Genomic DNA, 11748 nt, shown 5'->3' on the forward strand with positions numbered 1-11748 from the left:
ATATATTGCAGAAAAGATCCATGAACAGCTAATGAATCTACAAAGAGAAAGGGTGTTCAGATACACCTCATACATCTACCATCTGTTCTTATTTTATCAACCAGACAGTTTCTCCATTCCCCTCAAGAAACTTAATGCCCAGGGGAATCCAAGGTCAGTTGTGTTTTGGACTTCAGTTTTTCATAATACTTCTAAATCACCATACACATACTGTGAATTCATAGACCTGTTCATTCACCCGGCTATGACCTTGCTGTATGGTGTTCCTCCTCCAAGGTTGACTGATGACATGCAAAGAGTTCTCCATCTCTCCAAGGCCTACAGCATTGGTGATTGGTATTTTTACCAACACCACACAGTAATCAGAATATATGGCTGTGAGTTGAACCCTTATAGGCTGCCAAGATATGTCCCTATGAGACTTTTTGCCTTAGAATACTTCAGGCAGTTTGGAAATGCTGACTACATCCATTTCCAAAGTAAAAACAAGAAGGTGCAGCTGAAGGTAAGGAACCAGCTAGGTCCTTTTCTATACAACAAAAGAGAGGAGGGATGGAAGGAGGCAGATATGATCCTAGAGGGCCTCAAATTACAAACCAGTTTCAAATGGACACCTTATGACCGTAATCATTTTATTTCCCTCAGGAGGATAAAATACAAATTGGGTAACTATGCACATGTAAGGCTGCCTCATGTTGAGCAGTATGCCAATTCTTTGAGCTGGAAAGAAGGCACTCTAGAAGAGCCAATTACTAGAGAGCAGATGCTAGAAAGAGAGGCTAGGAATATTCAAAAAGAGGCTGACTTGGAAACTTGTGGACAGGTTTCCTTCTCATATCAAAGGCAACTTGGAGCAGCTGCCTCATCTTCAACGACACATCAGCAAGCTGCCATGGACACTCAACAGACATCCAGCAAAGGCAAAGAAAAGCAGGTGGAGCAGGAGCAGCCACCTCCCATGACTGAAGAGCAAACAGAAAGGAAGTGGAACAGCAAGAAGAAGTGCTGCAGCAGGAAGCGCATCAACAACCACAACACCAACAGCAAGAAGAACAAAGACAGGAGCAGCCTGTGCAGCAAGAGCAAACAATGGAAGCCCCAAAATCCACTGAGCAACAGCCACAACAAACTGTGCCTCCAAGGCAAGAAACATCAGCTGAAGCATCAATCCTCCAAACTCCACAAAAGGAGGATACAAGCAGGAAAAGGGACAGAGAGACTCCCCTTACAACATCGACAACTTATGGGGAGAAAAGACAGAGAATGAATCCTTTCTCAGAGGAGGAAATGCCAATGGGACAGTCTTTGGGCATGGGCCCACCTAGCAGGGAGGCCTCTGCAAGTTCCTTCCAGCAGGGACAAGACAGAACAGTGGGAGGAGAAGTCAGCTCCTCAAGCCACCAAAGAGAAGGTGAACTGGGCATCAAACAACAGTTCATTGACATAAAGAGGAGAAGTGAGCCAATAAAAATACAACTATATAATCATTTGTTGAAGATGGCTCCTACTAACCAGCAAAGACTCATGTCTGCATATGATGTAAATGAGGGCAAGATGATCATGAGTCACTTCATGCCAACTACATTGCAACCACAGTCTCCTTCAGACTACTTGAGGACCAATCTTGAGGTCCTTGCCAAGGACATCCACCCAATGGACAAAATCGAATTGCATAAGCAAACGGGTGAGATGGTGTATGCATCCTTGGCAGACAAGACACTAGATAACTACAGGCTAGTAAATAGCCTAAATAATACAGCTGCTCAACTTGAGTTGGAGAGGGCATCCTCTCAAGCAAAGGACAACAGAATCAGGTCCTTAGAAGATATAATCATAGAGATTGGGCATGACCCCAAGGACATCAAGGGCATACAAGAAATATTGAAATTAAGGGATGCAGACATGGCAGCTTTGAGGAGAAAGATCAAAATCCCAGCAACAATTCACCCTCAAACAGATGAAGTTGCCCAGCAAAGACATGATCAAGATGCTGCAGCCTTGCTGGTATCTTTATACAAACAACTCATCCAAACACAAGAGAAGCTGGGAGAATCAGAGGCTGCACAGGCAGCATTGCAGGCAGCTTTAGAGCAAAGGGAAGGAGGTCAAACATCTCAACCTCCTCCAGAAATAATTAATCTTGAGGAGCCTCCTCAAGCTACTGCCCCTCCCATACAGCAAACAGAACAGGCAGCACCTTCTACCTCAGCACCAGCACCGACAACAGAGCAGGCTCCAAGCCTAGATATGCAGAAGCTCAAGAGTGAAATGCAAGCCTTGGAAGCCCAAATGTCAGAGTTAAAAGAGTCCAGGGAAAATTTGGTCAAGTTGAATGAAAGATATGACAAATCCAAGCAGACTGTAGCAGAAAAGGGCAGGGAAATAAAGGCCCTTAAGGACAGGATAAAGGAGCTGGAGAAGGAGCTCACATTGGATAAAGTGACAGCTGAGCTCAAGACTATGCTATGGGCCAACATTGGCCAATCCATCACTGACCAATGGCAATACATTGAGACAATTCATGAGCAAATAGAGCTCATAGGAAATGCACACAGAGAAATCCAGAGATCAAGGGCCTCTCTAGGCAATATGCCTGAAGTTGCCAACAGGATGATCAATGTGCTTAATAATAGAACAAGTGCTCAGTTAGCAACTATGGGAATCTCCAACAGAACTGAGACCATCCAGCTAATAAAGAGGGTCCTAACACTGAGAAACCTGGTGCAAACATTAGAAAGAAGGACTCAGGACATGCAGACCGAGGTCAATAGATTCATGGAAAAGTTTGTGGCATTACAAAACAGAGGTCTTCCAAGCTTACTGAATAGCGTAGGAAAACTACTTTCCCATGAAAACTATGCCAAGAGGGTGAACACCTTTGCCACAAATCAGATCACAGAGAAGGCCAGCACCTCAGAGGAAACAGGGCCAGTTACAGGACAAACTCTCTACAACAAGGTAGAGAATTTATTCTTTATAATGAATGAAATCAAACATCTGTTTGAAGTGCCTCCCAATTTCTATAAATACACAGAGGCAGATGAGACACTAGAGGCAATTCTGAGACACCAATTGCCCACACAGGAATACTGGACCAAAATGATACAGCTGATATTATAAGCCAGAGCCTGTAAATCAAGTTTTGTTATTTGTTATTCAAATTTACAAGTGATCATGCACAGGAAAACTTGGAAAGATCAGCATGCATGAAAAGGGAAGGGCTGAGCCAACTCAGCAGAACTATTTGGCCAACAAAGCACAATTGACAGCTAACAGGTAGCAGGGCCAAAAGTTACATTACGACAACCATAAAGACGCATTTTCCAGCATTAAAGCAGAAAGGTCAGACCGACTCAATGGCCTCCAAAGGCCAAAATATCTTCTGACAGACACAAAGAGCATTTATGTTGTATTAAAAGCAGTAGTAATTTCTTATCTACTGTTCTGTACAAGTTGGTGAAAACATTTATTTCTCAGATGACTCAACGCCTTAGATATTTTGTATGATCGTTTGTATATATTGCCCCTCGCATAAGTTTGCAGGGGTTGTTGTTGATTTCTCTTCAAGAGTTTCTTATGCTGTAAGTTTCCAGACTGTTAATACAAAGGCTGATGGAATTTCCAAAGCACTGTGTTCCCTGAGTTTTGTGGAGTGTTGCTGAATGTTACAGGATTCCTACGTATTCTCATGGCACAATAAGTCCTCTATAAACTTTCGTTATGTGTTTTTGTTACCTTTTCATGGCTCATTCATGCTTCCATTTTCTATAGTTTAATAGCAGAGAAAAAGAATAGTTTCAGGATTTATTCACAGGATACCCTGAACTCAATCTATGTTGTTATGAATGTTTTCTTCAGTTGTAGACATAAGGTGTAATTCTTAAATGCTGCACTTTCAAACTATAGCTTTCTCAGTGATCGTTGTTTCAGGAATTCGAGTTTGCTCCTATACAACATATCCCTTTCTTACATCTCAGCTTAGTGGAGAATTCTTAACTGCTTTTCACTGGTTGAACACACCTCATAATCACAATTTCAGAACTGTTCCTTGAGATATTTAAATGGCCCTGCAATATCAGCAAACCTACACAATACTCCAGACAACATTTAGCTACAGACTCCATTGCCCAATGGACTAATACTCTTTAAAAAACTTGCACCTTTGATGCAGAAGACATCCCTCAACCAAAACATAAAACAGAACCCTGAGCATAATAGCTAGCCTAAAATACTATCAAAACAGAGACAAATCATAAAGAGAGAGCCCTCTCTGATTGCAGTTTGGCTAGAAACTGCAATCCAAAGATTGGTTAGTGGTTACCCCGGCCGTATTCCCTTGGGAGTCATAGGGAACAACTGGGTGTTAACATCTCTTACCAGATGAGCAGTGACAACAGGAAATACCTTCACTTCTACTTGTGTATATAACACAATCACCTCCAAGTTTGTATGAACCTCGTGTTGATAAGTAAAGTTGATAGGCCTGTGAGTTGCAGCGTTCTTACTGCAATACCTAGGCTCATCAACTGCCACTCAACAACATTATCAGCTTTGAAATATTCAAGAAAGATTACATCTCTAGATAAAAAAAACTTCTTATTAATTTTCATGATAGATATGGTATCCTTTGGAGGTTTTTGAATACCCCAAGAAGATACACTTATGACTCCTTTCACCAAGTTTATCTGTTTGTACCTTTGGTATCAAGGCATAATAGGTGGAACCAAAAACCCTAAGATACTTTACCGAAGGAATGTGGCCATACCACATTTCATAAGGAGCCTTGTTTCTAATAGCATTGGATGGACATATATTCTTTACATATACAACACATAGAACTACATCAGGTCAAAACATCAATTTTACATTCGTGAAAAACATCATGGAACGTACCATATTTAAGATTGTCCTATTCATTCTTTCATTTACTCTGTTCTGTTAGGGATTATAAGGCACAATTGTTTGATGTTTGATCCCACGTTGGCGAAGCTAGTTTTCAAATTCAATTGAAGTGTATTCTTTTCCATTATCAGTGCCAATAGAGCCAATATGAGATTGTGCATCATTTTAAATCCATGTATGAATGTTCTTGAATGTTTGGAAACCATCAGATTTGTTCTTCAATAAATAAACCCAACACATTCTAGTATAGTCATCAATAAATGTCATCATATATTTATTTCCATTTTCGAAAGAAACATGCACTGGACCGCATAAATCTGAATGAATGAGTTCAAATTTTCTATTTCCTCTAGAATGTGAATCATGAAAAGATTGTTTGTTGTGCTTTCATAGAATACAACCATCACATTGCTTAAGTTTCCGAGGAATTCTAGGAAAACCGGTAACACGATTTTTTTCAACATGCGAAGGCTGTCATAATTAAAGTGTACAAATATAGCATGCCATAAAAGACTTGATGGAAATGTACATTCATCATAATGATAACTATATGAGACATTTTGTGCATGAGAAGAGGTACCTTGCAGCTTCAGAAGTCTTTCTTCTTCTATCCCCATCATGAAAAGTGAGTGATATGATGTTTTTCTGACGTCAACCTTGCCATCAGACACATGGATGGAGTGTCCTTGCTGGTGGATGTGGACCAAGCACAAAAAGATTCTCCTCACATGAGGGGGGATATAAAAGATCATGCAAAAGAAAGTCTGGAAGACCAGGCAATTTGAGCTTGATTGTTCGAAGCCCTGATGGCTTGAGTTTTGATTTGTCTGCAAAGTATTTTGCTCCATCCACATTATTAGTAAATTCTTCAAAAAGATCTATTCTAAAAGTCATGTGGTAAGTTTCTTCTGAATCAAGAAACCAATTATTCTTCCAAGAAGCGAGTGAAGTATTAAACAAGTCTTCATTTACTCCAATATTACAATGTGCCACAACATAATGAGCAGATTCAGGTGCTTTACCTTTCTCTTTGTCATTTCTTTTACCTTTGGCTTGATTTATTTCCTACTCAATTTTGTTCCAAGGAAACTTGCATGGGGATTCATCATGTGATCCATCTCTATTGCAGCATATGCAATGATTATCATATTTTTCTTCTTGAGAGTGTCTGCCCCCCTGCCTCTGAAATTTCTTCTTCCACTTCCTCTTTGACCACCTCTTCCTTTGGAAGAATCTTGAGCATGATTCTTCTCTCTATGTGTAAGACACACAACTTCTTCAGAACACTGAGGAGTTATATTCTTCCCAAAAGCTTTCTCTCTCTAAAAAAAATTGTTAACAAGGGTGTCAAAGGTAATCTCTTGGAGGTTTCCATTTACTTGTAATGACTCAAGATAATTTGAATAAGTGGGATAAAGTGCCTAGAAAAAATCTATTAGAGGAGTGTCTAGTTCAACATTAGTGACTTTGATATCATGCATAATAGATTTTACTTCTAATGCTAGAGCAAGAGGATCATCATTTTGTAATTCAAGACTGAACAATTTAATCATCAATTCACATAGTGTGAGTCATAGAGTTCCTTCAACTTCTGTAAGGCTTCAAAAGAAATTGAAAATGGTTAAATATGGTGACTCACCTCTTCATTTACAGATGCTGCAATCAAGGCATAGGTCTTGCTGTTATTTTTTTCCCAAATGGCGAACTCCTTATCTGAAGTGGGCTTTTCAGGTGCATTGTCTCCTACACCTTCACAGACTCCTTTCCATAACTCATTGAAAAGGAGAGTGGGTTTGATCTTCCGAGACCACTCAGGATATTTCTCCTTTCCAGAGAGAACTACTCCAACTATAGAGATCAATGAATGTATTTAAATGTGTACTGTGTAAAAAAAAAAACTTCTCCTTTGCTTGCAAAAATTTGCACTTGCTATGTAAACAAAATTGTGAAAATATGATTCTGATATGTATATATCAGAGGTATATTTGGGAAGGAGTTATATGGCGAAGGGGTTTTAACAAGGGAGGGGTTATGTAGTGGAGAGTTATATGGGGGAGGAGCTCCTTGGTATGTAGGGGCACATAGGCAATATTGGCATGTAGGCAGAGTATTGATGTCAGTCCATGATGGGCGGAAATGGGACCAACAAACGCTTCCATTGCGGTAGCGTTCAATGTAATCTCTAGCTAGCGCAATATGGAGTATGGAGTATGGGGAACGCTGAATGTGCAGGAGTATCGATGGAGTGTCGACTGTATAGGAGTATGGACATAGTAGTTAATGGGCAGAGTCTAAAGGTGGGTGGGCTAGAAGGTGGAGGGACACTGGTATGTGGTGTAGCAGATTCGCTGGCTCGATGGGTTGGATATTAGTCTCATTGTTTATAGCGTTGTATATTATGACAGGAGGCAGTATGGTATCTTGATATATGGTGTGGTTTGGAGGGAGAGTTACATACCAAGTGTTATAAAAAAATAAAAAATTAATATAATAACAGTTTTTCTTCCACCATTCCAATGACTATAAAAAATATTCAATGTTAATGGATTCCTTTCGTAAAGGAGGACTTACCAAATTCTTTCAATGCAGGATGAACACTACAATCTCACCATCCAATGCAGAATGAATGTTGCAATCTCACCATCAGAATCAACACTATAGTCTCATCATGTTCAACAGTCTCACCGAATGTTTGCAGATCCGCTCCACAATATTTTAGCCAATGTTCCAACACTTCCACACCATGCAAACACTAAGCTTCTATGAAAGTTATTCAACTAGAACTTAACTCTCGAATTCTTGAAATCGCGATAGAGATAATTTGGTTGCACATTTGAATGCAGAGGGTGGTATGTCCAAATGCAATCGTGATAGAGGTAATTTGGTTGCACATTTGAATGCAGAGGGTGGTATGTCCAAATGCAGAGATTTGATATAGAGCAGAGGTAGGAGGGAGTTACAAAGGGAAGAAAACTAAAAATAGAGGTTGGGTTTGATACAATGTCAGGCCAAGAGCTAACTACTTAAATCAAATTGTATGTATTCATTAAGGTTGCTCATGGTTATATACAAGCAGGGAGAGACTCTTGGGCTTCACCTCCAAGTGTCTCTTCATTTTCTTATTCTCCATTATTTACTATTTGCATTATTTACAAATCTTCACCCAATCCCAATCATTAGGTGTCAACAATATACAACATTAAAATATTTTATTTTAACTTCTTTTTTTTTCTATATATAGATATATATGAATTTGATATCAACATAAATTAGTTAACATGTATATTCAAATAATTTATTTAAATCTCTTGTTGGAATAATTTTTAAAAGTATAAGGTTTAAACATCTTACTCATATGTTTTTACTTCTAATTACTTGCAACATATTCATTTTTTATTATAGCTAATATTATCTTTCTATTTAGAGCATAATTTTTTACTTTTATTTTAAATGGGCACTTGTCAACTCAACAGATGGATGAACATACTTACACATCCCTCATACTGCATTAGAGAATGAGCCTCTTGATTCAATAAAATATTATAATAATAAAATAGGGCTAGTTGGAGAGTGAGTCCACGAAAAAGAGTATGGGGGCACAAATCTAGACGAAAAGCAAATAGTTGTATTCTTTTGCTAAAAACTGTGCCCTCGAGCCGATGTGGCTCCATTGCATGCCACTTGACTAGCTAGGGCCATGCAGTTATAAATGGTTATATTTTCCTATAAATTCATTCATTCAACCAGAGATGGATTGACGAGGAATTAGTCAATACGTTCTGGGGTGGACTCTAAGATTGAATGATGGCTAGTGAGTGCTAGGTTGGACTTTTGACTAGTCGAGGCAAGGTTATGAAGTTGACCGAGCCATAAGGATGCATCCTGTTTATGACGTGAGTCCCTATGTTGTCTCTAGGAGTTCGGTGCTACGAGGGTTTTATGGGTCTATTTATGACCTGGCAGCCATGGTATTTTTGTGGGAACTTCTTGTCAATTAGGGCAAAGAGGGTGCCTAGTGCCCTAAAGTAGCACGATTGTTGGGTTGGCACCTTGCCAATCAGCCTGGAGGGTTCTTGGAGCCCTCGAACAACGTGATTGTTGGGTTGGCACCTTGGCCATAGATGTGTGGATACTTTCGGTTATTGTTTCCTTTGAATTTGTCGTCCCAACTTGGCGGTGACCAGGGGATTGAATTTATGAACCACTAGGTTTATGGCTGGGTGGAACATGGAGAGCCTGCATCCAGTCACCCATCTTTTATACATATACATGTCTATGTTTACCTATAAGAATTTTGTACGTTATGTTTATATTCTCGAGTTGAGTTAAAGAGAAACGCTAATTCTATGGTTTCGTGATTAAATGCATGTTACTAAACGACATTCCGTTATGCAAATTTATACTTTTATGTATGTTGTATTAGTCGTTGGTTTATGTTAAAACCTTGACTTTGGGATTTTGGATAAGTTGCTAATTTACTATTCATGCCAATATGTTGTGGGGAATAATTAATTATGATGTGATAATAATGAATGTTATCTCATTGTGTAATTATCTACTTTCTTTCTTTTTTGTATGTGATGAATACTCCATATAGGCATGAGGTGGGACATTTTATAATAATTATAATTTCTAGGCACAAGTTAAATTTATGGCAGAATTGATTATATTCATTTCCAATTTTTTATATTTTTAAATTGATTGGGAAACATTGGGTAGTAGTGTTTCTCACTAATGGTCGGGGACATTACATCAACGAAGTTAAATTTCATGTACAAATTACAATACAATTACAATGCGCAATCAATATCATCCAATTCTTAATATCATGCCATTTCTAGAGTGCACGAGTTTCGTAAAAGAGGACTTACCAAATTCTTTCAATGCAGAATGAACACTACAATCTCACCATCCAATGCAGAATGAATGTTGCAATCTCACCATCAGAATCAACACTATAGTCTCATCATGTTCAATAGTCTCACCGAATGTTTGCAGATCCGCTCCACAATATTTTAGCTAATGTTCCAACACTTCCACACCATGCAAACACTGAGATTCTATGAAAGTTATTCAACCAGAACTTAACTCTCGAATTCTTGCAATCGCAATAAAGATAATTTGGTTGCACATTTGAATGCAGAGGGTGGTATGTCCAAATGCAATCGCGATAGAGATAATTTGGTTGCACATTTGAATGCAGAGGGTGGTATGTCCAAATGCAGAGATTTGATACAGAGCAGAGGTAGGAGGGAGTTACAAAGGGAAGAAAACTAAAAATAGAGGTTGGGTTTGATACAATGTTAGGCCAAGAGCTAACTACTTAAATCAAATTGTATGTATTCATTAAGGTTGCTCATGGTTATATGCAAGCAGGGAGAGACTCTTGGGCTTCAGCTCCAAGTGTCTCGTCATTTTCTTATTCTCCATTATTTACTATTTGCATTATTTACAAATCTTCACCCAATCCCAATCATTAGGTGTCAACAATATCAACATTAAAATATTTTATTTTAACTTTTTTTTTCTATATATAGATATATATGAATTTGATATCAACATAAATTAGTTAACATGTATATTCAAATAATTTATTTAAATCTCCTGTTGGAATATTTTTTTAAAGTATAAGGTTTAAACATCTTACTCATATTTTTTTACTTCTAATTACTTGCAACATATTCATTTTTTATTATAGCTAATATTATCTTTCTATTTAGAGCATAATTTTTTACTTTTATTTTAAATGGGCACTTGTCAACTCAACAGATGGACGAACATACTTACACATCCCTCATACTGCGTTATAGAATGAGCCTCTTGATTCAATAAAATATTATAATAATAAAATAGGGCTAGTTGGAGAGTGAGTCCACGAAAAAGAGTATGGGGGCACAAATCCATATGAAAAGCAAATAGTTGTATTCTTTTGCTAAAAACTGTGCCCTTGAGCTGATGTGGCTCCATTGGATGCCACTTGACTAGCTAGGGCCATGCAGTTATAAATGGTTATATTTTCCTATAAATTCATTCATTCAACCAGAGATGGATTGACGAGGAATTAGTCAATACGTTCTGGGGTGGACTCTAAGATTGAATGATGGCTAGTGAGTGCTAGGTTGGACTTTTGACTAGTCGAGGCAAGGTTATTAAGTTGACCGAGCCATATGGATGCATCCTGTTTATGACGTGAGTCCCTATGTTGTCTCTAGGAGTTCAGTGCTACAAGGGTTTTATGGGTCTATTTATGACCTGGCAGCCATGGTATTTTTGTGGGAACTTCTTGTCAATTATGGCAAAGAGGGTGCCTAGTGCCCTAAAGTAGCACGATTGTTGGGTTGGCACCTTGCCAATCAGCCTGGAGGGTTCTTGGAGCCCTCGAACAATGTGATTGTTGGGTTGGCACCTTGGCCATAGATGTGTGGATACTTTCGGTTATTGTTTCCTTTGAATTTGTCATCCCAACTTGGCGGTGACCAAGCGATTGAATTTATGAACCACTAGGTTTATGGCTGGGTGGAACATGGAGAGCCTGCATCCAGTCACCCATCTTTTATACATATACATGTCTATGTTTGCCTATAAGAATTTTGTATGTTATGTTGATATTCTCGAGTTGAATTAAAGGGAAACACTAATTCCATGGTTTCGTGATTAAATGCATGTTACTAAACGACATTCCATTATGCAAATTTATACTTTTCTGTATGTTGTATTAGTCATTGGTTTATGCTAAAACCTTGACTTTGGGATTTTGGATAAGTTGCTAATTTACTATTCATGCCAATATGTTGTGGGGAATAATTAATTATGATGTGATAATAATGAATGTTATCTCATTGTGTA

This window comes from Pinus tabuliformis, chromosome 4_1, assembly GCF_031772625.1.
Source record: "Pinus tabuliformis cultivar Carrire ecotype Pingquan chromosome 4_1, CPIR1, whole genome shotgun sequence".
Taxonomy (NCBI): Eukaryota; Viridiplantae; Streptophyta; class Pinopsida; order Pinales; family Pinaceae; genus Pinus; species Pinus tabuliformis.